The sequence below is a fragment of the Ochotona curzoniae genome, unplaced genomic scaffold (genome assembly GCF_017591425.1).
Source record: "Ochotona curzoniae isolate NIBS_2020 unplaced genomic scaffold, NIBS_Ocur_1.0 contig_3255, whole genome shotgun sequence".
Lineage (NCBI taxonomy): Eukaryota > Metazoa > Chordata > Mammalia > Lagomorpha > Ochotonidae > Ochotona > Ochotona curzoniae.
In genome coordinates, this window is record NW_024465777.1 from 1,228,734 (window position 1) to 1,254,972 (window position 26,239).

The 26,239-nt window shown below is 47.6% G+C and overlaps 1 protein-coding gene across 2 annotated transcripts in view; it reads left to right on the plus strand.

Moving 5' to 3' along the window:
* Positions 1-2,708: 2,708 nt before the first annotated feature.
* ZBTB40 (zinc finger and BTB domain containing 40) overlaps positions 2,709-26,239 on the plus strand; it is an 82,677-nt gene continuing 59,146 nt past the window's right edge. For both annotated transcript variants that reach the window (XM_040979500.1, XM_040979502.1), the window contains exon 1: positions 2,709-2,864. The gene's annotated coding sequence lies outside the window, so the exon portion shown is untranslated. The remainder of the gene's footprint in view (positions 2,865-26,239) is intronic.

Sequence of the window (26,239 nt, forward strand, 5' to 3'; positions counted from 1 at the left end):
AATCTGATCAACTATTCTAGCAAAAGTTAATGGCAAATTTCTGGGCAAATGGAGACTCTGAGGTGGACTATGTCAGTCAATTAACCTTGGAAGGATTTTCTCATCCTTGGAGTGGCAATATCAACATCATCTTAGAACTACAGAAACCAGTTGCGTGGAACCCTCAGAACATGCCCCACAATGGGGACCCTGGGAGGGCACTGGGTACTGGGGAGCCTAGGTGTGGTCTCTCCCATTGCATCCTCTCCTTCCCCAGACATAGGAAGAAGAAAAAGAAAATGTGTAAACAATGGTCTTGCCCACTTTCCCCTGATCCTTGACTCTTCACACCCTGATCAACTATTTAAACATCAAAAATACATACATACATACATACATACATACATACATACGTAAATAAAGTCTGAAGTCTGGTTGCTTATAACCATGGTCCCAGGAATTTTGCCCATTTGGTGGCCATGTTTTTCTTGCTCTTTTCCAAAATGCTTTCATTCACGTGTTCATTTTTTTTTTCATCTACTTGAAAGGCAGAGCAATGGAAAGATGGATAGATAGATACATGAGCCCAGAACACAGCCTGTGTCTCTCAGGTGGGTGGCAGCAGCCCAAGTACTGAAGCCATTGTCTACCACTACTCAGGGTGTTCACTGGCAGAAAACTGGGAAGTGGGACTGGAAGCAGAAGAGCCAGGACTCCGACTCAGCCCAGACACTGGGCACGGGCCGCCAGGATCCTAGGAGATGTGCAGGTCTCAGCCACTGTGCAAACACCCACTTCTTGTACTGGCTTCTTTCGCTGTCCCCAGAAAATGGCGTCTTGCTCAGCAGAACTGGGAGAGAGAGTAGGGAGGGGGTGGAAGAGAGAGGCAGACTGTACCTAAAGACTCATTCCCATTTTTCGAGGTTCCCAAGTCTCAAGCCATCCACATTAACATTCAGCACGTTGGTAAAAATGCTTCCCACCCCCCCAAAAAAATCAATTAATTTGGGCCCAGCGCAACAGCCTAGAGACTGAAATCCTCGCCTTGCAAGAGCCAGGATCCCATGTGAGCCCAGTTTGTATCCCAGATGCTCTCAGTTGTTTCCCAGATGCTTATGGTCTGGGAAAGAGGCAGAGGATGTCCCAAAGCCTTGGGACCCTGTACCTATGTGGGAGACTCAACAGAAGCTTCAGGCTCCTAGCTTCAGATTGGCTCATATCTGGCTATTGCACTCTGGCTATTGCAGCCACTTAGGGACTGAGCGAGCAAATGAAGATTCTTCTGTCTCCTTCTGTCTGTAATTCTGACTTTCCAATAAAGCAGAGAGGTTAAACTCCTTGCCTTGAAGTGCCCGGGATCCCATATGGCTGCCGGTTTTAATCCTGGCAGCTCCACTTCCCATCCAGCTCCCTGCTTGTGGCCTGGGAAAGCAGTCAAGGCCAGACCAAAGCCTTGGGACCCTGCACCCATGTGGGAGACCCAGAAGAAGCTCCTGGCTTCAGAGCGGCTCAGCTCCAGCTGTTGAGGCCGCTTGGGGAGTGAACCATCAAACGGAAGATCTTCCTCTGTGTCTCTCCTCCTCTCTGTATATCTGCCTTTCCAATAAAAATAAATAAAATTTAAAAAACATCACTAATTCAATAACGTTATTGAACATCTACTGTGTGCCAGGCATCATTTTCAGCGTTTGATCAGCCTGACAGCCCTACCTCCTGGGGCTCCCACTAAGAAGAGGTGGGGGTGACTAACATGAGTGCTTGGGGGACTACACCGCAGCTGGAGTGGCTGTAGCGACCACAAAAGTGATCGAATGTCGGGTACAATAAATCTGACCCCGAGGGAGGTTGGTTGGTAAGGATGTGCACTCCCGGCTGGATTCCGTGGCAGGAAAGGAGCCGAGTGACAACGACGGTGAAAACAACGGGCAGGGCCACAGCTGAGCACACAGAACAGTCTAGAATTTATGGTCAGAGGCAACAGCTGTACACACGAGACAGTGACGGTAAACCGGATGGACCCCAGCGACAGCAGCGGCACGAGCGACGGCTCGACCCAGCAGACCAAATCTGACTGAAAACGGCGATGGAACGAATGCGTCCACAGGGACAGCGTCGGGACGGCGGGAGCTCCACACTGCGGATGTGCCAGGCGGGACCCGAGGGAGCGGCCGCCCGGGTCCCGTCAGCGACCGGCTGGCCGGCCTCAGGCGCCCGCGCTGACCACAGGGGCTCGGCCTGAGAGGCTGGCTGTGACCAAACCCGTCTGTGGGACAGGACCCGAGCCCAAGACGAGCTCCCGCCGCTCCCCGCAAGCCAGTGGAGCCTAAACCTGGCAGCATCCCAATAAATGCTGATGCTCCGTGGGCTGATACGGCGGCCCATCACCTCCCCACCTCTGAGAGTGCCCGGAGAGACGCGGCTCCGTCTCCGCTTGGCACGTGTTATTATCTGTCGTTTAGGAAAAAGCCTATCTCTTTGCTATTCCTGGACATAAAGCGATAACCCTACAGCCGCCTCAGCGAGGGTAACTTGAACTCCATTCCAGCTTCTGGAAGGCGTGACGACCAAAGGGCGTGGCCAAGGGCAGAGGGCCGAGAAAGGGCGGGCTAGCGGCTCGTTCCGAGTCCTACGATTGGTGGAGAGTAACTCGGGATGCAGGTCCCGCCCTCTCGCGAGACCGCCCCCATCACGTGACTCGGCGCGGAGACGGCCGGGCCTCCCCCTCCCGTCTTTTCCCCCTTCCGCGCCGGCCTCAAGATGGCCGCCTCCTGGCGTCTGCGCCGCTGTTGAATGGCGAAAGCTTTATTGTTCCCTTCGGGCAGGAGTGTTCTTGTCCTCTATGGCGCTATCAATAAAGAACGGCAGTTTGAATCGGTGCTGAACAGGTAACCATAGAAACAGGGCTGGGACGCAGCGTGGAGACCCCTTTTGTAAATGAGGCCCGAGAGGCATCTGCAATGAGAAGGGTTCCCTGGGACCCTTCCGCGTGGCCATCATCGCGGAGCTCTCCTGGGTCACAGCCTCCCCGGGCCGCCCGTGCAGCACGTGGCTGTCCACACAGCGAGCTCGGCTCGGGCGGGGATGCGGGGCCGGCCAGCCCTGACCGCTCCCAGCCCCCTCGGCCTCTCCCGAGGTCCCACCGCCTTGCGTCGGCTAAGCTGGTCTGAGGCCAGGCCCCCATCCACCGCCTCCCTCCCCTCTGTCTCGGGGTTTGTTTGCTACCGACGCTGAAATTGTGTGTGTGTGTGTGTTTACATTTTCAAACGGTTGGAGTAAAAGAATATTCGCTGGAACTTGTCCAGTCTCAGTGTCCACAAATGAAGTTTCATTGGAACATGACCGTGTTCATTGTGCACCTGCTGCCCAGGGCTGCATTTCTGCTCACAGTTGAGTAGTTTGTGCTATGGCTTGCCCACAGAACCAAAAAATCCTTATGTTGGCCACTGACGGACAAAGCCTGGCCACGCTTGCCCTGGGCGTAGGTGGACTGGTGCGGTGGTGGTTGCCTTCAGTGGTGCCTTGTTTGTTCCTCGCGGAATGGGAGCTAATACAGTGCTGGCTACCCCTCTGGCCCTACGGATCCCAGAAGTCGCTTTTGCTGCTTTGTCTAAGGATGGTAGCAAGTGCTGCTTTCTCCATGCTTAGGCTTTCTGTGCTTTGTGATGGCGTTTGTGAGCCTGGTGTTTCCATGTGAGAAAAGCAGCCCGGGTCCTTGGTGGAAAGCTATTTAAGGGTGCACTGGATTATAGGGTGGGTAAATTGAGCTTTTGCCCTGGAAACCCTTGCCTCATGGCCAAGAGCAAACTGCTTTGGGATTTATTTATTCTGATTTTCTGTCTCTCCGCCGATGTTTGTTATTCCCTAGAATTGTGTCCACACCTTAGTGTGTTAGTGGAGATTTCATCTCAAAATGAAGTTTTTCTCTATTTGGTTAAGTCAGCAAACATTTACAATCTTCCACCCCCTTTCTACTGCAGAACTTTTTACCTCTGTAGCAGTGGTTTCCCAACCTAGCTTTCCATCTTTACATTTTTAAATATATTTGAAAGACAGAGTTAGAGAAAGAGAAGAGATCTTCCTTCCATCTGCTGGTTCACTTCCTAGACCGTGGGTGGCAGGGGCAGCCATGCTGTCCTTCCCTGCTTGTCTCAGGCCATCAGCAGGGAGCTGGCTGGGAAGTGGAGTGTCCAGGACACGGACCCAGTGTCTGGGGTGCTGACGTGGCAGTTGTGGCAGACTGGCCTCTCACGCTTGGTTTTTTAAATAATGGCTTCAGAGCATCCCATGCTGGTGTGGATGCGTTCATCACTTCCTCAGGATTTCTTGAGCAGCTGCTTGCTGTGTGCCAGGAAGAGTTCATATCCCTGGAAGGATAGTAGTGAACAAGACCAGAACCCCAATCTCTGCCCTTCCCTGGAACTGGAGTTTCATGGGGGATGTGGGCGGATGGTCTGCCAAGATGATTTCAAATACAGATTTTATGGCATCGTAATAACACTTGTATTTATTGCATGATTCCTTTGTGCCAGGTCCTGGGTGCTAAGTGCTCTATTTCCATGTAGTGTTTGATCCTCACACCGACATGTGACAGAGGTAGTATTTTGGTTTCACAGATGAGGAAGCTGGGGTTCACAGAGCAACCATGTCCAAGGCTAAGTGACTAGTTTGTAAAGGAGCGAGAGCTGCCGTTAAACCCGATCACCTTCCACATCCCGAATTGTTCATCTGCCTGTGGTCTCTCCTATTAGCTTAGGAAATCCCCCAGGGCAGGGCCCCCCTTACCTGGTGTTTCCAGGTAGAAATTAGAGAAAACAAATCCAGGTCATTCATGGAGCAAACATTTGAATGCCTGCTGCGCACCGACTGCCTCCCTATGGGGCCACTGTGTCTTAAGCAGGGCCAGCAGCCTGGCCCCAAGGCAGCTTCCTGGAAGCTGAAGCTGAGGGTCAGGCCGGTAAGGATGTAACACATGTTCCCACGCAGGGGAGCTGCCTGTGGAAATATACTGTGGGGAGGTAACTAGTGGGGAGGCGCCGGGCGAGGACCCCTTGAGAAAGACAGCTTACACTGAAACTTGGCTAGTGGCAAAAAGTCAGCGTAACAAGAAGGGGACACGGAGACAGGAGTCAAGGACTCAGTAAGGTGGGCAAGAGCTTGTTGTGTGCGAGGAGGGAAAGAAGCCGGCGCTTGTGCCATGGTTGCTTGTGCGGGGCTGGTCTCCGTCCCAGCTTTGCCGCTGATGGAGCTGTGGGCTCTTGTACACTCAGACTGTACAGTGTGACAGCAGTACCTGCTCCAAGGGCATGCTGATTACAGCTTCCGTGTTTTGTTGTTGAATATATTGCTGAATTCCAAATCTCCCCCTAAACAGAAACTTCCTGGGTAGCTAACAGCAGAAACCCAGAAGTATACTGCAGACAAAATCTGCAGGAGGGACAGTTTTTCTGTTATTAGAGAGAGAAAGAAATCTCATTTCTTCTTCTCTTTACTGCTTTCTTTTAGAGAGGAACTTTTCCAAATGGGATTTAAAATAATTCAACTGTCTGCAGAGCATTTTTCAGTGTTTTTGTGTTTTAAGCTTGAAACCATTTCTGTTCTTTCACCAAAGCTATGTGAATTTTCTTAGGGCAGTTTAAGAGAATATTAGACCTGGTGGGCATTGTGGCACAGCGGGTTAAGCTGCTGTTTGGGAAGCTGCTATCTATGATGGAGTACAGATTTGAGTGCCAGCACCTCCCCTTTGATTGAGCTTTCTGCTAATTCATCCCCTGGCTTGGGTCTGGCCTAGCCCCTGCTGGTCTCATCTCGGAAACTAAGAGGAATTCAGCAGATGGAAAGTGATTTTCTGTTCCTCTCTATCTCTCATCACCTGGCCTTTCACATAAATAAACATGAAAGACAGTTTTGTTATTTTCCTGGTTGATAATTTCACAGTTTGTTGCAAATGATTTCAGGTTTCCTTTACAGGTCTGCAAAATAATGATGCGTACTTTAGAAGTGTTGAGTGCTTTGAAAACGGTAGCAGACTTTTTGGGTAGGTAAAAATAGGCTGATGTGTGGGCTCATGAACATGAAAAGTTAGAGGCAGTACTAAGTCAGGGAACTGTACCAAAGATCAGCTTTGTCCGATTCTGCTTGAAACTGTGTCCAGTAGCCGCCTTGCACATGTCATCTGAAGGTGACGGTCCAGAGCGGCAAACAGAACAGGGAACCGGACGGAGCGGTGTGTTAATGTGATGTTAAACAACAAGCCCTGAGTTAAATTGCTATTTCAGGTTGGGGTGGGTCCTTCCCATGCAGAGCCTGGCAGTTTGACTCTGTGATTTGAGTCTGTTGGGTTCTAGTCAAGGGTAGGTGGCAACACGAGCTTTGAAGGATAATATGAAACCGCAGGGAGAGCCAGGGCATACCAATTTGTTTTTCAATCTATTTTATTTCAGTTCAAAGCATCGTTGCAGACAGGCAGCCCAGGAAAACAAGCCACACTCTGGCAACACTCAGCTGCCTTTGGAGATTGAGGAAGACTGAATATAAGCAAGGTGTGGCTTGCTTTCTTGGACTGTCTGTCCGCAATGACGCTTTGAACTGAAATAAAATAGATTGAAAAACAAATTGGTCTGCCCTGTTGCCTCATCCTGAGTATTTACATTAGCCTTCCCCAGTGCAGCCTGTACCAGCACCCTGGGGGAAGGCACTGACCCCTCAGCCTCTTTCAACTCTTCGACAGAGCAAACTCTTTGATTTTTTTTTTCAAGAAAATTGAATTGGGATGCATGGTTTTCTGGCTATAGTAGCCTGTCTTCTAAAGCCATCATCTTGCTAATGCAGAGAAAGCAGGCTACTAACCACACAGAGGAAAGAATTAAATATTAGGGCATTGAAATTTGGGGATGAGATTGTCACCTTCCGGAAGTCAAGCAGAGAGTTGGATATTTCATTTGCAGACAGGTGCGGCTGTGGGATCAGCACCCCTCAAGGGGAGAGGCGAGTAAGGGAAGAAAGCCAACTTGCCGTGTGTAGCCCTGCGCTGCTCCTGGACTCCGGATCCTCAGAAGCAAGTTGCCAGAAATTTCATTTCCTTACATAAAGTAATCCGTTAGAGCCTGTCCACTTGAATCAGAGCTCTGTCAGCTTGGGGTGAATGATCGAATCCAAGGACCCACGGATCCTTTGAAGATGTCGGCAAACTTGTGTGGATGGTGTTTTTCTGGGAGAGAGATCCCATTAACCTCAGTCAGATCTCAGAGGGGTTCTGAGCCCCCTCAGAAGGTGCAGAAGAAAGCGGCCCTCATGCCGCACTGCCGCACTGGCCGTGCAGGTCTGCGGTGTGACATCACTGCTGCTCCGTGTGACCCTGACCTGCGAGTTTCCTACCTGTCTTTAGGCTTTGCTTCCTGTTTAAAGTGGTCAGGCAAAGCTGGGTGATTGTATAAAAAGGGTGGCCACGCAGTGAAGAGCTTCAGAAATGCCTTGGAGACGTTGCGATGGGGGTGTGTTGTCTGGGCGGACACGCTGTCTTTTCTTTCTGACAGCTGACAGGAGGAAGTAGAAGGTCAGTGCCTTGTCTCCTGGCATCGCTCACAGATGGAGTCCATTCCTCAGGAAAGTTGTGTAAAAAGGGAGAGGGAAAGAAGAGGGATAGATTCCAGGAAGAATAGGCGTAAAGACAGGCTGTGTTTCCAGTGAGAGAGGAACGCACTCCAAGCTGAGCAACGGCAGGGAGGCCCGGGGCAGGAAAGCCAGCTGGGTGACTGCTCAGGGAGGCCGGTCCGATGCCGGCTTCCTGAGCTCCCTGGCGGTGATGCACCAAATGGGCCGGAGGGGAAGCCAGCTGAGAACCCCTGGCCAGCTGGCTGGAGGTCCGTTTCAGGGTCCTGGACAACAGATTAGAGTAGCTGTGAGCCCCGGACGACTGTGTGTCCAGCCAAGACCCAAGCGTATCCAACCCCCGTATCTATTTTGAGACCAGACTTACCTTAGATTTTAGCTAATACTGGGACCTCTGAGAAAAGACAATCTATAGATGCAATTTCCTGGTTTATTAGTACCCAAAGGAAGAAAAGGAGATATCTGCATTTTAGGATCTTGTGATAGTGGAACCTCAATAGAAAACTGCTGTAGGCCAGTTTGGACTATACAGTGTTTGAAAGTTAATTAGCTTAGGGTCCAGCGCTGTGGCCTGGCAGCTAAAGTCCTCGCCTTGAACACACTGGGATTCCATATGGGCGCTGGTTCTAATCCTGGCAGCCCCACTTCTCATCCAGCTCCCTGCTTGTGGCCTGGGAAGCAGTCAAGGACAGCCCAAAGCCTTGGGACCCTGCACCCTCATGGGAGACCCAGAAGAGGATCTAGGCTCGTGGCACAGACCAGCTGTTGCGGTCACTTGGGGAGTGAACCATCGGACAGATGATATTTCTCTGTCTCTCTTCCTCTTTGTATATATCTGACTTTGCAATAAAAATAAATAAATCCTTTTTTTTTTTTTTTAAGTTAGTTGCTTTCATTTAAGCATTTGAGATCTTATGTTGCTGTGAGCCCTGGAGGCATGTGGATGAATCACCTTGCCGGGGGTGCTGGAGTTTGGTCCTGGCACAAAATCAAACGCTCAGAACGCTTTACGCAGAAAGACAGCCACAAAAATCAGCGAACTTAAAAACAAAGATCTTGAGGTATAAATAATGGCTTTTCAGGCTCTGAATACAGGTCACTTGAATAGGATTTTTTTTTCTTCTTTTTTAATGTATAAACAAAAGTGAACAGTGTATGATTTTGTTCCTGACTTAGAAAATATTGCTCAGGGCTGATGTGGCCTGCTATTTTGCATTTCTCAGTGTTCTAAGACTGCGGCCTAACTGTCAAGTTAGCTTCTTGGCCCACTGGCTCCAAGAGGCGATTTGGGGGCTTCAGCAGCAGGGGGCTGTCCTCTTCCACCTGATACTGTTGGGCTCCGGATCTCAGCGGATGGCACCGTGGGGTTGCCAAAAGCAGAAGCCTGGGCGTGGTCTTGGATTCCTGCTTTTTCTTTTCATCTCTGGCCCGGCCTTCCTCTTTGCCTGCTCCCCACTCGCCTTCACTGCCCACCTGCAGTAGCACTCATTCAGTCAGGCCCCCGATTCCTTGGTTTCTCCTCTCAGGGGGTGCAGCTAATCTCTTGTCCAAGATTCTGAAACAGCCCTCCAGTCAGCTGGCCAGGGGCCCTCAGCTGGCTTCCCCTCTCTGCTCGGTGCACTGCCGCCAGGGGTCTCAGGGAGCCTGTGTCTGACTGTGGCCTTCCCTGAGCGGTCGGCCAGCTGGCTTTCCTGCCCTGGGCCTCCCTGCCGTTCCTCATTTTGGCCTATGCTACACTTCTGATCCCAACCAAGCCTGTCTCTCTAGGCCCATCTCTTAGCACCCCTGCACTCCCCTCTGGTCCTTCCACTGGAGCCCCTGGGCCCAGGGAGTCCACATTCCAGGGCTTCGGGCTGCTCCTCTCGCGGGATTTCCTTGGCACCGTTAGCACTCAGGCCAGTAGATGCTGGTACCCACGCTGGCCATTTAGTTGCTGAATGTGGTTTCAGTTTTCTGTGTTTCCTTTTGGCCTCAGGAGAAATGCTGCATGAGTTGTAAAACAATGGAAAACTTTCACAGTCCTGGATGTCGTGTTCTCTATACTTAACTACTAACTTAATGCACTTGGCAGCTAGGTTTACTTGTTTCACGGTTTAAGAATTGCTGGAAAAAAATCTGTTTTTGTTTTTTAGCTATGTAAACCATTTACATGGATCCAGAATAAAAATGATGCATTCATAGAACTTTTGTTTCATGCTTCTTCATGAATCTTGCTAACAAAGAATGCTGTCAAAAGTTGGGGTTTTCCCAATCCGTCAGGTGTATGATGCTCTAGTGTAGCTTGAAATTGTTTTCTCATTTTGTGAGAAAGGATTTCTGCCTATGTCTGTGGTGTAAGATTTAAAACCGCCTTTTTTTTTTTTAAGGTTTATTTATTTTTATTGGAAAGTCAGATATACAGAGAGGAGATGCAGAGAGAAAGATCTTCCATTCAATGATTCACTCCCCAAGTGGCTGCAATGGCTGGAGCTGAGCCAATTCGAAGCCAGGAGCCAGGAGCTCTTCCAGGTCTCCAACGTGGGCGCAGGGTCCCAAGGCTTTGGGTCATCCTTAACTGCTTTCCCAGGCCACAAGCAGGGAGCTGAATGGGAAGCAGGGCTGCTGGGATTAGAACCAGTGCCCATATGGGATCCTGGGCATGTTCAAGGTGAGGACCTTAACCACTACACTATCGCACTGGGCCCAAAACCGCCTTTTTGATTTGTCATATGCCTGTCTTTGCAGCTGTTGTTTCATTGCTGTGTGTAAGTTTTACATTTTTGTATATCAGATTTATCTCAGTATTTGGATTTTGAGTGATCATTAGCAAACTTGCCCCACTGTAGTTTATGAGGAACCCATTCATGTTCTCTACTATGTTTATGATTTCCTTCTTTTCCCCCCAAAGATTTATTTATATTTGAAAGGCAAAGCAACACATCCATCTGCTCTTTCACTCACCTAATGGCCACACAGGCAAAGTGTGGACCAGGCTGAGCCCAGGAGCCAGGAATTCCATCTGAGTCTCCAGTGTGGGTGACAGGGGCGCAGGCGGTTGGGTCTGAAGCAGAGTAGCTGCAGCTTGAACCTGCAGTCCTCTGGGACACTCGTGTTGCATCCCTTCGTATCTCACCATTTGGCTTGAGGGACGATCTGCTACTACCTTTTTCCAGTGATCAATTGTCTCAGTGTTATTGATTGAAAACTCATGTGTCTGATTTTGGACAATGTCTTTATCAAATGCTACAACTTTTGTTCACATTTTAATTTCTCACTGGGTTTTCTATTTTGTTGAATAGAAAATTCATTGACTCATTTGTCGGTTCATTTGCCATTAAAATCATTTTAATTTTAGGAACTTTATAAATTGTTTTTAACTTCAGAAAGGGTCATTTTTTTCTTTCTGCTGTTTTTCTGACTGTTCTTGCTTTTTTTTTCCTTTTTAAAATTTTATTTTATTTGGGATTCCCATCAAACTCCCACCCCCCAACGGATTTTCCCCACGTTGCTACAATAGTGTAGTCCTTCATAGGGAGTCATAATTCCATCAGTCTCTTATTTAAGTGTGCCTCAGAATTGCTGGCATAGTGTCAGACAATCCTGTTCTTGCTTTTTTATTCTGCCATGATAACTTCTTCATCCACCTGCCAGGTCTCAGGAGAAGGCAACTTGATGGTGCTTTTATTGAGACTGTGTTAAATTTGTAAATTAGTTTAGGGAGAGCAGATGTCTTTGATTTGGAGTTTTCTTCTCCAGGATGTTGATCTATCTTCTCATTTGCTCTTAGCTACTTTAGTAATTTTTCAGGAATGTTTATAAAGTTGAAATTCTTGTTCTGTTGATTAAACTTTTATTCTTAGCTTTTAGGGGGAAAAAAAGTAACCACTTTTAGAATCCAGAACTCTACAGAGAAGGTATATATAGCTACTCAGAAAGCTTAAGTAACTTGAGTGGTTCCTGGGTGCCTCCCATAGCCCAGCCTTAAGGTTGTGCCCTCAAGAGCTCATCTGATGTCTGTTGTTGTCCTTTCTTTTCCTTTCTCAGGACTGAGCGCTGCATCCTGCCATTAGTCAGCAGCTGTAGACTATTGTTGAATGGGTAATTAAAGTAGTAAGGACAAAATGAAAGCGGATAAAGGAATGAGAGACCTGAAGGAAGCATGTTAGAAAGGCTGTCCTCTGCATGTAGATGCCCCGGTACACCCTTGTCAGTGGTCCTTAATTCACTGGTTCGTAGGATTTTGTTCTCTTTATTCTGTCTCCCAGAACTTTCAGAAATACTATGTTGATACCATTTGCTGAACACAAAAAGTGTCAAGCAAGGTGCTAAGTGTTTCATATAATTATTCCACTACTCACAGCTAAGCACCAGGTACTGTTATTCCCCGCTTTAGAAACCAAGAAAATTTTTAAGCGCAAAGGTGAGAATATATATGAACTCCCATATACACATTAACTCCTTTTTACAGTTGAGAAGATAGGTTTTGAAAGGGAGGTACTCAAGGTTACAACGCTTAAAGTCAGGTTCAGAACTCGACTCGTTACAGCTCCTTATTAAGATTGTTCAGATTTTGAGTTCCAGCTGGCCAAGAGAGAGCAGAAACCAGGCAGGAGTGAAGTATGTTCGGGCTCCCTCTCCTAGTTCCCTCAGCAGGTGCTTCCACCCTCCAGTTGCAGACAGTAAGCTCGCCTGCTTCTCCTCCCTGCTTCTCTGATGTGCTCTGTTCACTGTCTTTCCTTTCTCTGCTTTTATTAGGGTAGTCTGATATTCCTTGATTTTCAAAGGCTTGCCACCGTTTTGAGTACCCAGTAGGAACTAATACATTTAAATTAAATGTCAGTGAAACTAGCTGCTCATTTAGCCTATAGGTTTGGCACGGTCCTGTAACTTCCGAGGGTTCTTCTGAAGGCCTGGCAGTCATTAAATCTGACCACTCCAGACATAAGCTGCTCACTCAGCTGGCACTCCTCTCTCAGCTGCCCTCAGTTCCAGTTAGGTTAAAGCCAGAGGGAGACTTTCAAAGGTCAAAGTCCAAGACAGCTGCCTAATTGGCCTCTAGAGTTCCAGGGGTTTTTCCAGGGCAGCAGAATGTTGAAGATAAAATTCTCCATGTCTTCCTTTGAACATTTTTGAGCAAATACTGTGGAGTCCCACAGGCTCTTTGCCAAAGTTAAAGGCAACAGAGAAGTTATCCTCTTCTGCATTTTTTTTTTTCTTAACTCCTTAAGATAACCCTCTTGTCATACTCCCTGGTGATGGATGAGGGAAAGATAGAGATGAAAGTAATTCCCACTTCTTCAAAGACAAAAGAAAAAGCTTACAGCATTAGGAGGGGAGGATGGAGTTCATGTGTGAAATGTACACAGAGGGCTACTGAAGGCTGAGTGATCTGGCAGGTGTAATAGGACAGAATTGCAGGAAGCGGTGGGCCGCAGTCTCCTCCGTGCCTCTGGTACTTAACTACAAAGTGTGAAAAAAGGAGGATTGAAGCGGCCAGTGGTCTCTTCTCCCCAGCTGTGCCACTGAGAGCAGCGATGATGCTGGGTTTCGGCCCTGTGTAGTGCCAAGCCACAGCAAGGGTGTTGGGCTGTGGGATGGGCCAGCACACCCTGACCATTGGGAAGGATGGAGACCGAGGCTTAGCGGCCCAGTGGGGCTGCACAGGCTCCCACATCCCTCAGCTGCATGGCCACTGGGGGAAGTTGATGCTGGGGATTCAAGGAATGGGTACACGATGCTTCATAAACAAGGCCCAGAATGTTACCTGCTCTGGGTTAAAAATGCTTTTTTACTGTCCCTCTGAAAAGAGAAATTGTCCCCAAAGTAGGAGACAGACTGCAGGATGGAGAGCGTCAACTGCTGCTTCAATTTGCAAACTTGGTCTGTGTGACTCGGGGTCAAAGTGGCAATGGTGGGGACAGGCGGTGTGTGTTCATCTGCCGGCTCTGCCCGTGCCTGGCTTCGTGCTCTGGGCAGATCGTTTCATCTCTCTAGGCCTCAGCTTCCTCACTTGAAAGTGGGCTTAATAATAGTAACTATCTCACTGGTTTTTGCAAAAAATGATCTGAGGCTCCCCGTGTAAAGTGCTTGGCACAGTGCCTGGGCTATGATAAATGCTGGATCGGTGTGAGTCTCTGTGGGGAGCTGACTACCTGGGCCTCCCAAACTGTGTCTGTTCCTTCCCCTGTCCTGGATCACGTTCTCAGAAGTTAGCTCTCCAATCAGCAGCATCTGCAGCTGCAGAGTCAACCAGCTGCAGACCAGAAATATCTGGAAACCAATCACATCTGTACTGAACATGTAATTGTCACTGTTCCCTGATACAGTATCACAGCTGTTTACATGGCATTTGCATTGTGTGATGTGTTCATACAAAGATGGTTGGGAGCATACAGCAGGAAGCTCGGGGTTATATGTAAATACTGTGCCACTTTATGGGAGGGACTCGAGCATCCCTGGATTTTGCTATCTGCTGGAGCCAGTCTGCTACTCAGAGATGACTGTATTCTTGTATTTAAGGCCTCAGTAACAGTCTCTTCTGTCATTAATGAACAAAATCATAAAACAGCTTACACTTCAAGGGCTCAGTTTTCTCATCTGTGAAATGTGATGATTAGATCAGGTGATTTCATATATTCTTTAGGGTTAAGTTTGACCTAGCAATTAATATGTCTGTGTCTGGGGCTAGCACAATGGCTCAACTGGCTAATTCTCCACCTACAAGTGCTAGCATACCATATTGGCATCAGTTTGTGTCCTAGCTGCTCCACTTCCCATCTGCTCCCTGCTTGTGGCCTAGGAAAGTAGCAGAGAGTGGCCCAAGGCCTTGAGACCCTGCACCCATGTGGGAGACCCAGAAGAAGCTCCTAGCTCCTGGTTTTGGATCAGCACAGCTCCAGCCGTTACAGCCATTTGGAGACTGAACCAGCGGCGAGACTCTCTCTCCTTTTTGTAAATCTACCCTTTCAACAAACATAAATAAGTTTTTTGTTTGTTTGTTTTTAATGTCTGTGTCCTGTGTCATAGTGCCTGGGTCTCACGTGGCTGTAGCTCCTAACCCCAGTTTCCTGTTAGTGCGAATGTGGAGAGGTAGCCATAATGTGCCCTGGCTTCAGTCCCCGTTAGCGGTCTTTAAGGACTTGAACTTGCGAATGGCAGCTCTCTCTGTCCATCTCTCTGCCTTGCAAATAAAATCTTGAAAACACTACCTCTTAATTCTTTTTACTTACTTGAAAGGTGGAGTGACACAGAGAGGGGGAGACAGAGAGACATTACATCTGCTGGTTTATTCCCCAAAGCCAGGAACGTGGGACGCCATCCAGACTGTCACACAGTGGCAGGGTCCCAAGTGCTTAGAATGTCTTCTGCTGCCTTGCCAAGTGCGTTGAGGAACTGGATTGAAAGCCAAGCAGTTGGGGACTGAGCCTGAACCCTGATGTAGGATGCCTGCATCACCGAGGCTCACTGCAGTGCCAGCCCCCGTGTCTCTAAACTCTCAATGAATTCAAGTGTTTTTTAAAATATATTTTTATTTTGATAATCTTACATAGTTGATTAGGGTACAAAGGGTCAAAGGTTACAGGAAAGTGGGTAAGACCATTGTTTCCGCACTAATATCTTTTTTTTTTTTTTTTTGTATCTGGGGTCAGGGAAGAAACAATGGGAGAAGCCCCACCCAGTCTCACACCCATCCCAGGTCCCCGATATGGGGCATGCTCCAAGGGTCCTGCTCAAGCAGTTTTGATAGTTCAATAGTTCTGAACTGTTGCCAGTCTCACCACTCCAAACACAATGAAATCTCTTCAGAATCCACTGGCTGACATAGTCTTCATGGTTGGGGTTCTGAGATCAGCAGTTCAGTTGGAGAGATCCCCAAAGAAACTTCGTCTGGGGTGATCCCCAGACCTGATTTTTGTGTGTACAGGGTCTGGCACAGTTTGTCTTCCCAATCAGCTTATGCACATGCTGGTCGTTTCAATTGCTGGGTCAGTTCTGTTTCCAGGCTTGATTCCATGTGAACCAATGGTTGTTGTAGTCCAGCCCAATCCTGCCCACTTCATACTTGGCCCTCAGGCAAACCAGGGGGAGTTGCAGTCTAGTTGGGGAGACTCCCCATAGCCCCCACCAGACCTGCCCCCTACCCTGGTTCCTGTGCTTGCCACTATGTACCACAGACTTGTTCAGTCTGTCCCACATCCCATTCAGCTCTTGTACATGTAAATGGGCATTGAAGCCTAGTTCAACCCAACCAGCCCTGCTATCCAGTCCATACACATACTGGCAGGTGCCTTTCTGTCTAGCTACCCCTGTCCCTGTCCTAGTTTTCATGCTCTCCAGTGGTAACCCAAGAGGGTGGTGCCCACTATTTCCCTACTAGGCCACTCCCACTCCCAGATTGTGCATTCTCCAGGTGGTTCTGGAGTTTAACTTGACAAATTTAGCCCCCAGTGCCAGCATCTGCCAGCTGATGCTGCGGCAAAGCCCAACCAACCCTCACCCACTCTGATTTATGCTTGCACCAGTCAGAACAGTCAGCCTAGCCTGGCTTTTCCCTGATCTAGTCCACATGAGGCCCACAGGTGTTGTAGCTCTGTCTGGTCTGGTCTGCCCCCATCCCAGCTCATGCTCTCCAGTGGGAGTGGCTGTCCAGCAGGCTAGCCCACATTCTCCTTGCCAGCTTTGCCCTTCCCTCCATGGTTCTCACGTGTGCTGGTTGGGCGCTGTGGCTACATCTGGTACAGGTAACCTTACCTCGGCTTTCTGTAATGTGCACTGGTATGTGTTGCAAACAAACCTGGCCCGACCCACACTTTGTTCTGGTGCTCAGATTCGCCAGCGGGTGATATGAACAGGTTCAGGCTGGTCTGCCCCCGACCTATGCCAAATGTATGCCGGTGGGTATCTTTCTCTGGCCTGGTCTGGGTTGCTTCCTATTGTGGTTCTTGTACTCACCTGCAGGGACTGTGTCCTGCCAGAGGAGTTTCCCATGCTCCTCCATCAGAACCTCTCCCTATGCCAGATCTTGCACATACTGGTGGGTCCATGGGCCAGCCCTACTTAGTCCACCTCCTATCCTGGCAGGAACAGTGGCTTTTCCTGACTGGCCTGCAGTCCTTTCCGGTTCTTACTTTTGGATATTTCAGCCCAGCCAAGGCTCGTCCATACCAAGACACTGCTTACACATGGCTCAGTAGGGGCAGAGACCTAGCCTAGTCTGTCCTACAGCTACCCAGGTTCTCCAGAGCACCAGATAGTGTTGGAGTCCAGCCCGGTTAGGTGCACCTAGCCCCAGTTCACACTTGTGCCAAGGGATACTGCAGCCATATCCAGACCAGAATGCAGCCCCACTCTGGCCCCCACATTCACCAGTGGGAACCCCAGCCCAGCAAGGGTGTACTTTCACAGCTCCCCAACCGGGTCTATTCCCAGCCCTAAATTCCGTGCCTGCCAGTGATTGCTCTGACCCAGTTGGCTTAGCCCCTCATCTGACTTAGCCTTTGCCTTTGATGCTGTGGCCTAGTATCCCTTGCTCATGCAGACCAGTCAGTGTAAGAGCCTAGTTCGGCGTGACCTATGCTCCATCCTGATTTCTGGTCTTCCTTGTAAGTTAAAGTTTGCTCAGCCCTGCCTGGTCCACCCCCTTCCAGTTGCAGCTGGGCCCACTCTACATCCTGTTTTAGGATGCACATTCGGGTGCTGCTGCGTGACTTGCCTAAACTGTTGTCGGTTCCTTTACCTGTAAGTGATGGCAGGTGCCATGGTCACACCTAGCTCAGCCCATCACCACCCCAGCTCGCGAACTAACCTATGGGACTTGTATTTCCACAGATTTGGTCCCACACTTCCCCCACAGAATCTACCCTCGGACCTGGTTCTCTCACGTGTCGGTTAGTGTCTTGACCCTGCCAAGTGTGACTCGTTCCCTGTTCCTCCACTCACTTAGGTACTGGTGCCTAGCCCTGCCAGACAGGCCCCTAGCCATAGCTTTCGTGTGGACTGGTGTGTGGCAGTCAGTGATGTTCTACGCTGTCAGCCCATCTCAGGATTCCCATGTGGACTGGTGAATCAGTCTTGCCCAAATAGATCTTATGGACTGTCCCTTCCAAACCACCCAGGTCTCAGTCCCTACACTTGCCAGAAAGTTCTGTGACCCTGTCGCTGGGAATCACCCAGGATTCATCCCTCTCCTACACTCCCACTGGGCTTATCCATGGATGTCCTTAGGCAGCAATTACATACCCTAAAAATTCCAGAGCTTGCCACCAGGTGGCCAGCAGGCAGAGCCTGGCACCAAATAGGCACACTGGCTGACCAAAGCCTAGGACTTGGTCACCACAGGGCAGCAGTGACCATGGCCTGATTCCGCAGCATTGAGTCCAGCCTGGCTGGGGCACCCCCTACAGCAGCCAGCTGCAGGAGGCTCCTTTAGCCCCAGCCCCACAGCTAAACTGAATTCAAGTTTTGTATGAACTCTTCTCTGATTGCACCACAGGATTGTTACAAGAGACCCAACTCTTCCCCACTTTCCCTTTCCTAGCTACCTCTTCTCCTAGACCAGTAGTGTGAAGCTAGTTGTGTGAAATATGGTTGTCTATGAATTCTTTATTTTTAAAAAGCATGCTATACTGACAGGTGTAGAAAATACACATGTAACTAAAAGTGAAGCAGGGTGATAAATGCAAATTTGGACAGATATAATTCTTTTGAGATTATGTATTTGTTATTTGAAGGGTAAAATGTCAGAGATTTTTCATTCCCTGATTTCACTTCCGAGATGGCTACAACAGGCAAGTTTGGGCCAGGCCAAAGCCAGGAAATAAAAACTCCATTCTGGCCAAGTACTTGGTACCAAGTACTTGGTAGGGCCCCAAGTACTTGGGTCATCTTAACCTGCCTTCAGGGTGCATTAGTAGGAAGTGGAGCAGAAGTGGGAGCAGCTGGGACTTGAGCCACCGTCTGATGTCACAAGTGGCAGTCTAACCTGCTGAGGTATAGTACCTGCCTCTGGCAGGGCAAATTCTTTGTTTCTTTTCCCAATGACAGGATGTTACTGTTCTTTAATGAATATTGCCAGTGTTGCAGAAACCATCCTTTATGTGTCCTGACTCATTTATATAGCCACTTATGACTTCTTGCAACTACCTCATCAGATAAGCCCTAATATTTTCTCTGATTTACAAATGAAGAAACTGAGGCCTAGAGCATGAAGCATCTTGTCTGACATCGAAGAGCTAAGCAGAGAGGCAGGGCTGAGTTCATCTTTAGAACCTGCGCCCCAGGCCTTTACCTCTGCCATCATGGGGCCTCGTGCGATGTTTAGTTGCTGCCGTCTTCTCATTTGTACATTAGACAAGTCTTTTGGTACTGTGTTAATGTGTGGTCTAGTTTTGTTCCTCCCAAAAGAAAAGGGAATTCTGACCAGAAAGTTGATGAAAACTCAGAAACCGTCCATGCTTGCAAGTCAGAGCAAAGTGCCTGTCAGCATCAGTGACAAAGCCAAGGGTCTTATTTAACACCTAAGAGGCTGGATTTGAAAGTATTGGAGTGATGATTGCTTGTTGAGACTCTTGACTGCAGAAAGGAAAAGTTGGCATTAAGTCTAATGCAGTCCCAATCCCTAGTCACTCATTAGACGGCTGTGTTGCCCCCGAGACTCTGCAGCCCTGTCTGAAGAGTAATCTTGGCTGAGCCACTGGATCAGAGCAGCATGGCTCAGAAAGGCACCCGAAGCTCTCAAAGCCTCCTCCGTCGTAACAGCCTTCAGAAGGCACTTGTTTCTATGAATTAGTCAGAAGATGAGAGGGCGTAAGCAGTTTGTCATACTGAACATTTTGATGTTTTGCCTCATTGTATTTTATAGAATGCTTCAAAGGAAGAGTTTCATTAGGAATTGAGAGAACCTGGATAAAGAAATTAGTTGAACAGAATGGTTTTCAGAGGCTCCTCAAAAGTCAGATGCCGGCTACCACTTTGGGGATTGGAAACAGAACCTTGCTAGCGGTTCTTAATCTTTTCATGTCGCTGCCTGCTTGAGAATCTGAGGCAGCGTTGACAGTGGGGCTGGAGGTTTTATGATGCAAGCAGCTGATTAATTTATTGAGCACTTACGTCCCTGGCATAAAAACCAGTCATTCTTTATTTTTTTTTCTAAAATATTTATTTATTTTTATGGAAAGGCAGATTTATGTAATAAAGAGACTGAGAAAGATCTTCTATCTGCTGGTTCACTCTCCAAATGGCCACAATGACCGGGGCTGAGCTGATCCAAAGCCAGGAGCCAGGAACTGCTTCTGAGTGCAAGCTCCCAGGGCCTTGGACCATCCTCCGTTGCTTTCCCAGGCCACAAGCAGGGCGCTGGATGGGAAGTGGATCAGGTAGAACATGAACCAGCGCCCACATGGAATCCTGGTGTTAGCAAGGGAAGGATTAGCCAACTGAGCCATCACACTGGGCCCAACCCATTCACCGTTCAACAGCAAAAGTGAGTGAGGGACCATTAGTATTGTATTTTTTTAAATGAGGAAACTGAGCCCATGTAGGTTAGGTAATGTGTACAAGCTCACACATTTGTAATTGGACATTCAAGATTCTCACACGATTTGTTTGGCTCCAATTTCATTTTTTTTTTAAAGATTTATTTATTTTTGTTGGAAAGACAGATATACAGAGAGGAGAGGCAGAGAGGAAAATCTTCTATTCAATGATTCACTCGCCAAGCAGCTGCTACGGCTGGAGCTGAGCCAATCCGAAGCCAGGAGCCCAGATCCTCTTCCAGGTCTCCCATGCAGGTGCAGGGTCTCAAAGCTTTGGGCCGTTCTTGACTGGGATTAGAACCCGCGCCCATATGGGATCCCAGGGCATTCAAAGACAAGCACCTTAACCACTACGCTATCGCGCTGGTGCTCCAGTTCCGTTCTTGAACACTGGAGCTGTTCTGTTACAGAGGAAAGTTGTGGGCTTTCTCCCTGAGAAAGTGTTACATTGAGTGTAACTTAAAGCACATATGACTTGGCTTCTGAGTTCACCACCAGATCCTCCATACCTTTCCTATTGCCTGCCTCCTTCAGATGTCAAATTAATGGGGTGCCTAGTCCTGAACTGTGAACCTCCAAATGACATTGAGAAAAGAAAGGGTTGCAGTTGCCTGAAAAGGCTGTGATTATTTTGAAGCAGAAGTTTGGTAGTTTGGGAAGGAGGGAGGAGCCAGCCATACATTGATTTCATGAGTGTTATTGGCAGAAGACCCCCAAGTCTGTAGAGTGTCTATGTGCTAGTCCCCAGAAGTTTCGAATATGTGCTGGTAGAGTTAAAATAGAGGAGTCTTTGCAGGTGAAATAAAGGTGATGAAACTTAAAATAGGGAGATCATCCTGAATTGTCTCATCACATGAGCCTTTGAAATTGAGAACTTTCTCCCCTCTGAAGTCAGGTGCAGGGGCAGAGAAGGGGGAGAGATTTGAAGTACAGACGGAATGCAGCAAGCTGTTGCTGGCTTCTTGGAGGTGGGTGTGACCGAAGGCATCAGCCCTTCAAGCACAAAGGACCACGCTGACCTGAGTGTGCATGGGCGTGGACTCAGCCCCGGAGCCCCAAGGTTTGATTTTTGTCTTTGAGACCAAAATACCAAGCTGAGCCTGCCTGGACATCTGACCTACAGATCTGTCAGTTACTGAATGGTTAATTTACCCTGATAAAAATAAATAAACTAGTAACATTGGACTCCTCCCATACCCAGCCATGGACTTGGGTTTGAGCCCTACCTTTGACTTACCTTCCTGAACTGTGTTTGCTTCACAGTAGGAGCTGAGAATGTGTTTAATATAGCTGAGTAGTACATGCCAAATGTCACTAACCCTAAGCCAGATGGACCTACTTAGGTTTCTGGTAAATGTCCTAGTTTTAAAAAATAATACATGGGACCTGGCACAGTAGCCTAGTGGCTAAAGTCCTCGCCTTGCATGTTGCAGGATCTTGTATGGTTGCCAGTTCGTGTCCCTGTGGCTTTGCATCCCATTCAGCTCCCTGCTTGTGGCCTGGGACAACAGTCAAGGATGGCCCAAGGTCTTGGGACTCTGCACCCACGTGGGAGACTCAGAAGAAGCTCCTCATTCCAATAAAAATAAATAAATCTTTAAAAAAAAATAAAAAACCAAAAATAGTACATGTTTGCAATAACAAATTTGAAACCTATAAAGTAGAAAAGGCCCCATCATGACACTGCATGAGGGTAAATGCTGTTAGCATTTCTGGTATATTTTTTATATTTGTTATGCAAATGTATACATGCATACACATATAATTTTAAATCAAGTTAGAATTATGCATGAGTTCAATGGCATGCTGATTGTTTACTTTAATATATGGAAAGCATTTACTCACATTATGAGTTATCTTTAAGTGTACAGGTTAAAAGTCAGCGTAGGGCGGCACAGTGGTTCACTGGCTTATCCTCCCCTTGCAAGCACTGGGATTCCATATCAGCACTGGTTTGTGTCCCGGCTGCTCCTCTTCCCATCCACCTGTGGCCTGGGAAAACTGGATGGCCCAAAGCCTTGGGACCCTGCACCCACCATGGGAGACTCAGAAGAAGCTCCTGGCTTCGGCTCAAGCTCTGGCTGTTGTGGCCATTTGGAGAATGAACCGGCGGATGAAAGATCTTTCTATTTGTCTTCTCTATTATGTAAATCTGCCTTTCCAATAAAAATAAAATAATAAAAATCAGTGTGGCAAAAGCATTTAGCTTAGGATTTGAAACATCGCTTGGAACACACATCTCATGTCAGAATGCCTCCGAATCACGGCCTAGCTCCACTTCCAATCCAGCTTCCTGCTAATGCCTACCCTGGGAGGTGGTCGATGGGGGCTGAAGTACTTAGGTCCCTGCCACAGACATGAGGGATACAGATTGAGTTCCAGGCTCCTGGCTTTGGTGTGGCCCAGGCCTAATTTTTACAGACATTTGGGGAGTGAACCAGAGAATAAAAGATACGCCCTTCTTCTCTCCTTCCTTCTCAAGTAAAAACAGTATTTTTTAAAAAAATAAAAATAAATAGAAGTCTGAGTGATAATCACCACTTTCTAGTTCCAGAACATCTTTGCTTCAAAAATCCATTACCTATTACTAATGATCACGCACTCCTCATTTTCTTCATCCCAAGCCCTCCGGTAACCACGAATCCCTTTCTACTATGGCTTTGCCTGTTCTGGACAGTTCATATAAATCAACCATACACTATGTGTCCTTTTGTGCCTGTTCTACTGAGCGCAGCGTATTCAGGGTTCATCTCATGAGGGTGGGCTTTTGGCTCCCGAGAATACTTGTATCTCATGTTAGACTGTGGGTTTGAGTTCCAGGTCCACTTTCAGCTCCAGGTGCACACCAAGGCACACCCTGGGGGGCGGCAGATGATGATTCCGGGGTGGGGGTCCTGGCCAGGCACGTGTAAGGCCCAGATTGAGTTTCAGCCTCCTGTCTTTGGCCTGGCCTAGTGTGTGCAGGCATTTGGGGACTGAAACCTTGGGTGGCAAATCTTTGTGTCTTTGCTTTTCAAATTAAATCATTAAAACTTTTTAAGGAAGATTTCGTCATGTTTCTCTTTTTTTTTTTGGCTGAATAATATTTCTTTCTATGGACATTCATTTTGTATGTCCATTCATCAGATGGACACTTAAATTGCTTCCGCTTTTTGGCTGTTATGGCCCAGTGAACATTAATGTACAAGTTCTGTGTGTTGCAGTGCTTTGATAAGACATATACCCAGGTGGAGAGCTGATCAGCCACCGGGTGTTTTGGAGGAACAGCCGAACTGTCTTGCACAGTATCTGTACCATCCTGCTTTCCTCTGGAGTGTTCTCGCATGAGTTCTGTTGGAGTTCCAGTTTCTCGACACCCTCAACAATGCTTGTATTTTCTGTTTTTATTATTTCTGTTCATTTTAAAATTTATATATTTATATTTTTGGGTTTTTGTTTTCTACTGTTATCCTTTAATGAACTTAAGAGAGTCAATGATCTGTCATCCTGTGGTTGAAAATGTGCACAATAAACAGGCCAGGCGGAAGCTGGAACTCCCTTCCATCTCTCACATGGCAGGCACGAACCCAGCACTGAGCCGTCGTTGCGTGCTGCCTCCGGGTCTGGAGTCCTGGGAGGCTGCATTGGGAAGCAGTGTCCTCGCTGGCGCCTTGCCCTGGGCCAAATGTCTGCCCCTCTCATGACTTTGACTTACACGTTTTCCTGACGACTAAAGCTGTTGGCATCTTTTCATGTACTTGCTGGTTATTTTGTCTCTTCTTTAGGGAGATGTCCGTTTAGTTCTTTTGCCCATTTTCAAATTGGCTTGTCCTTTTATTGTTGAATTTTCAGGATTCTAAATACTGACTGCTGGCTTGTAGGTAGTTCTAGATGCTGCATCCATAGATACATTTGATCCCATTTTATGGGTTGTGTTTTTTTCTTTAATGATAGTATCTTAAAGAAATTTTTAAATTTGATGAAACATTTTTCCTTTGGCTAATTAGCCTTTAGCTGGCATATAGAATCTGCATTTTAATGGCTATGTAATATATGTGACTATATATAATATTTGTTTGAAAGCCTCATGTTAACATCTCAGTTTCCAATTTTGTTTGGCTAACAATTAATGGCATTTCTCTAACTACAGTATTCATAAGTATTTCTCTCTTGATAGATCCCTAAAAGTGTCTCTAAAGGACATAGAATTAAAACGTCTCCCCTCTGTCATGGACAGCTCATTTTTAAAAAATAAGATGCATTTGTTTATTTGAAAGAGTTAAAGAGAGAGGGGGGAGACCTAGTAGTGAGAAAGATTATCCATTGGTTGACTCCCCTACCCAGATGGCTGCCACAGCCAGTGCTGGACCATGCGGAAGGCAGGAACCTGGAACTTCATGCAGGCCTGCTATGTGGGTGCTCGTTTGGTTATTGAACAGTCAGGACAGCACCCATAGGATGCCATCATTGAAGGCAGCGACTTAACCTGCTGGGTTTCTCACTGTTCATCAGTAAACAAACAGCTGGTACATACAGTCATTCTGGTAAAACAGTCAAACAGTGCATGTCAGACACAACCCTCCCCACTCCCAAATTTTCATGTGTCTCTCCCAGGGCATTTTTATAGCTCCAGAGGAGTGGCGTACTTCTCTGCAAGATCTTGCCAGTTTATACGTCCGTGAGTGCTGTGTGCACATCTGTCTCGCTCTTCCCTCTCCTGCAGTATTCATGCAAATAGTATTCTCATTATAGGCAGCTAACACTTGTTCTTGACAGTCACTTCACTAAAGCAGTTCAGATGCCTTACCTCATTTCATCATCACACTCAAAGTATAAAGACCCAGGCGCACAGTAATTCAAGTGACCTGCCCAGCATCACTGAACAAGCATTCCACTTACTGAATACCTAATCAGAATCTGTTATATGAACCACTGCTTCATAGTTCTCAGTTATGACTTCAAACCTTTTTTTTTTAAAGATTTATTTATTTTTATTGCAAAGTCAGATATACAGAGAGGAAGATTTTCCATCCGATGATTCACTCCCCTCCAAGTGTTTTTTTTAATTCTGGTTTTCTTATCTGTTCATAGGGAATAATTTCATATATTTTTGGCATTAGTAAGTGCATTTTTTTAGAAGTTTTAATTGGTGATAAGTGGGCTGAGGGAAGTACAGAAACGTGTAAAGATTGGGTGAGTGAACGGAGTGGGAGGGAATAAAGACTGAGTCTCCCACCTCCAGTGCTTGGAAGATGACCCTGAAGGCAGCTAGAAGGGCGTAAGTTTGTGTGATTTAGGGCTTCCTTGGGCTTAGGCTTCTTAAAGGAACAGTTCTGATCTGCTAGAGAGAGTTTCCCAGAGCATGGAAAGAAATGCTGGTAGGCAGGACAACAGGAGGTACTCCTTGCAGTCAGAGAGAGAGTCTAGAAAATAAGGCCTGTGCTCTCGGATATCTGCCAAAGGTTATTTCAAAGACAAAGCAGAGTCCAGCAACGTGCCAAAATTAGAGGAGAGGCTGGAGCCACCAAGGCGTCCAGGAGCTTGGCGAGCGAAGGGACACGGTAGGATGTCAGGCGGCAGTGTATGCTCACCCTCACTCTCCCAGACTCTCGCTGTCAGTTTGGGGTCTAAGCATTTACCTTAATGGCAAAGACAGATGCCCCAGGCTTCTGCTAAATGTCATTTACATACAGCAAACTCTCTGCTCTCTCCTACGATACCTGAAAAGCTTTCTGATGATGCTCGATCTTGCCACTTGAATTATTTAACAAATACTGTTAAAGCATAGGCATAGTTCACCTTCTGAATTAACAAATTGCTATTTGAATTGAGAATTTCTTCTCTTCAGATTTTAGAATGTTACCCAACCTCTGCAGATTCAATTCACTGTGAAGCTAGCAGGATAGGGTCTCTGTATCTGCAAGGTTGGCAGCCAAGCTGGATCTTCTGGCAAAGAAGTCCAAACTGTGCTAGGAATTACTGGCTGGCTGCCTGGCCAGCCTGTTTTAATGGCACTCTTTCTAGGTACCCGCTTCCTCCATCCTTCTCCACCAGAGCCCAGCCGCAGAAGCTGGAGCCTCAAATGCAGGCCGTCTGTGACTGTGAAGGGGGAGGTCGCATCGGCCGGAGAGACAGTGTCGCAGTTGAGAACAGAGAGGCAG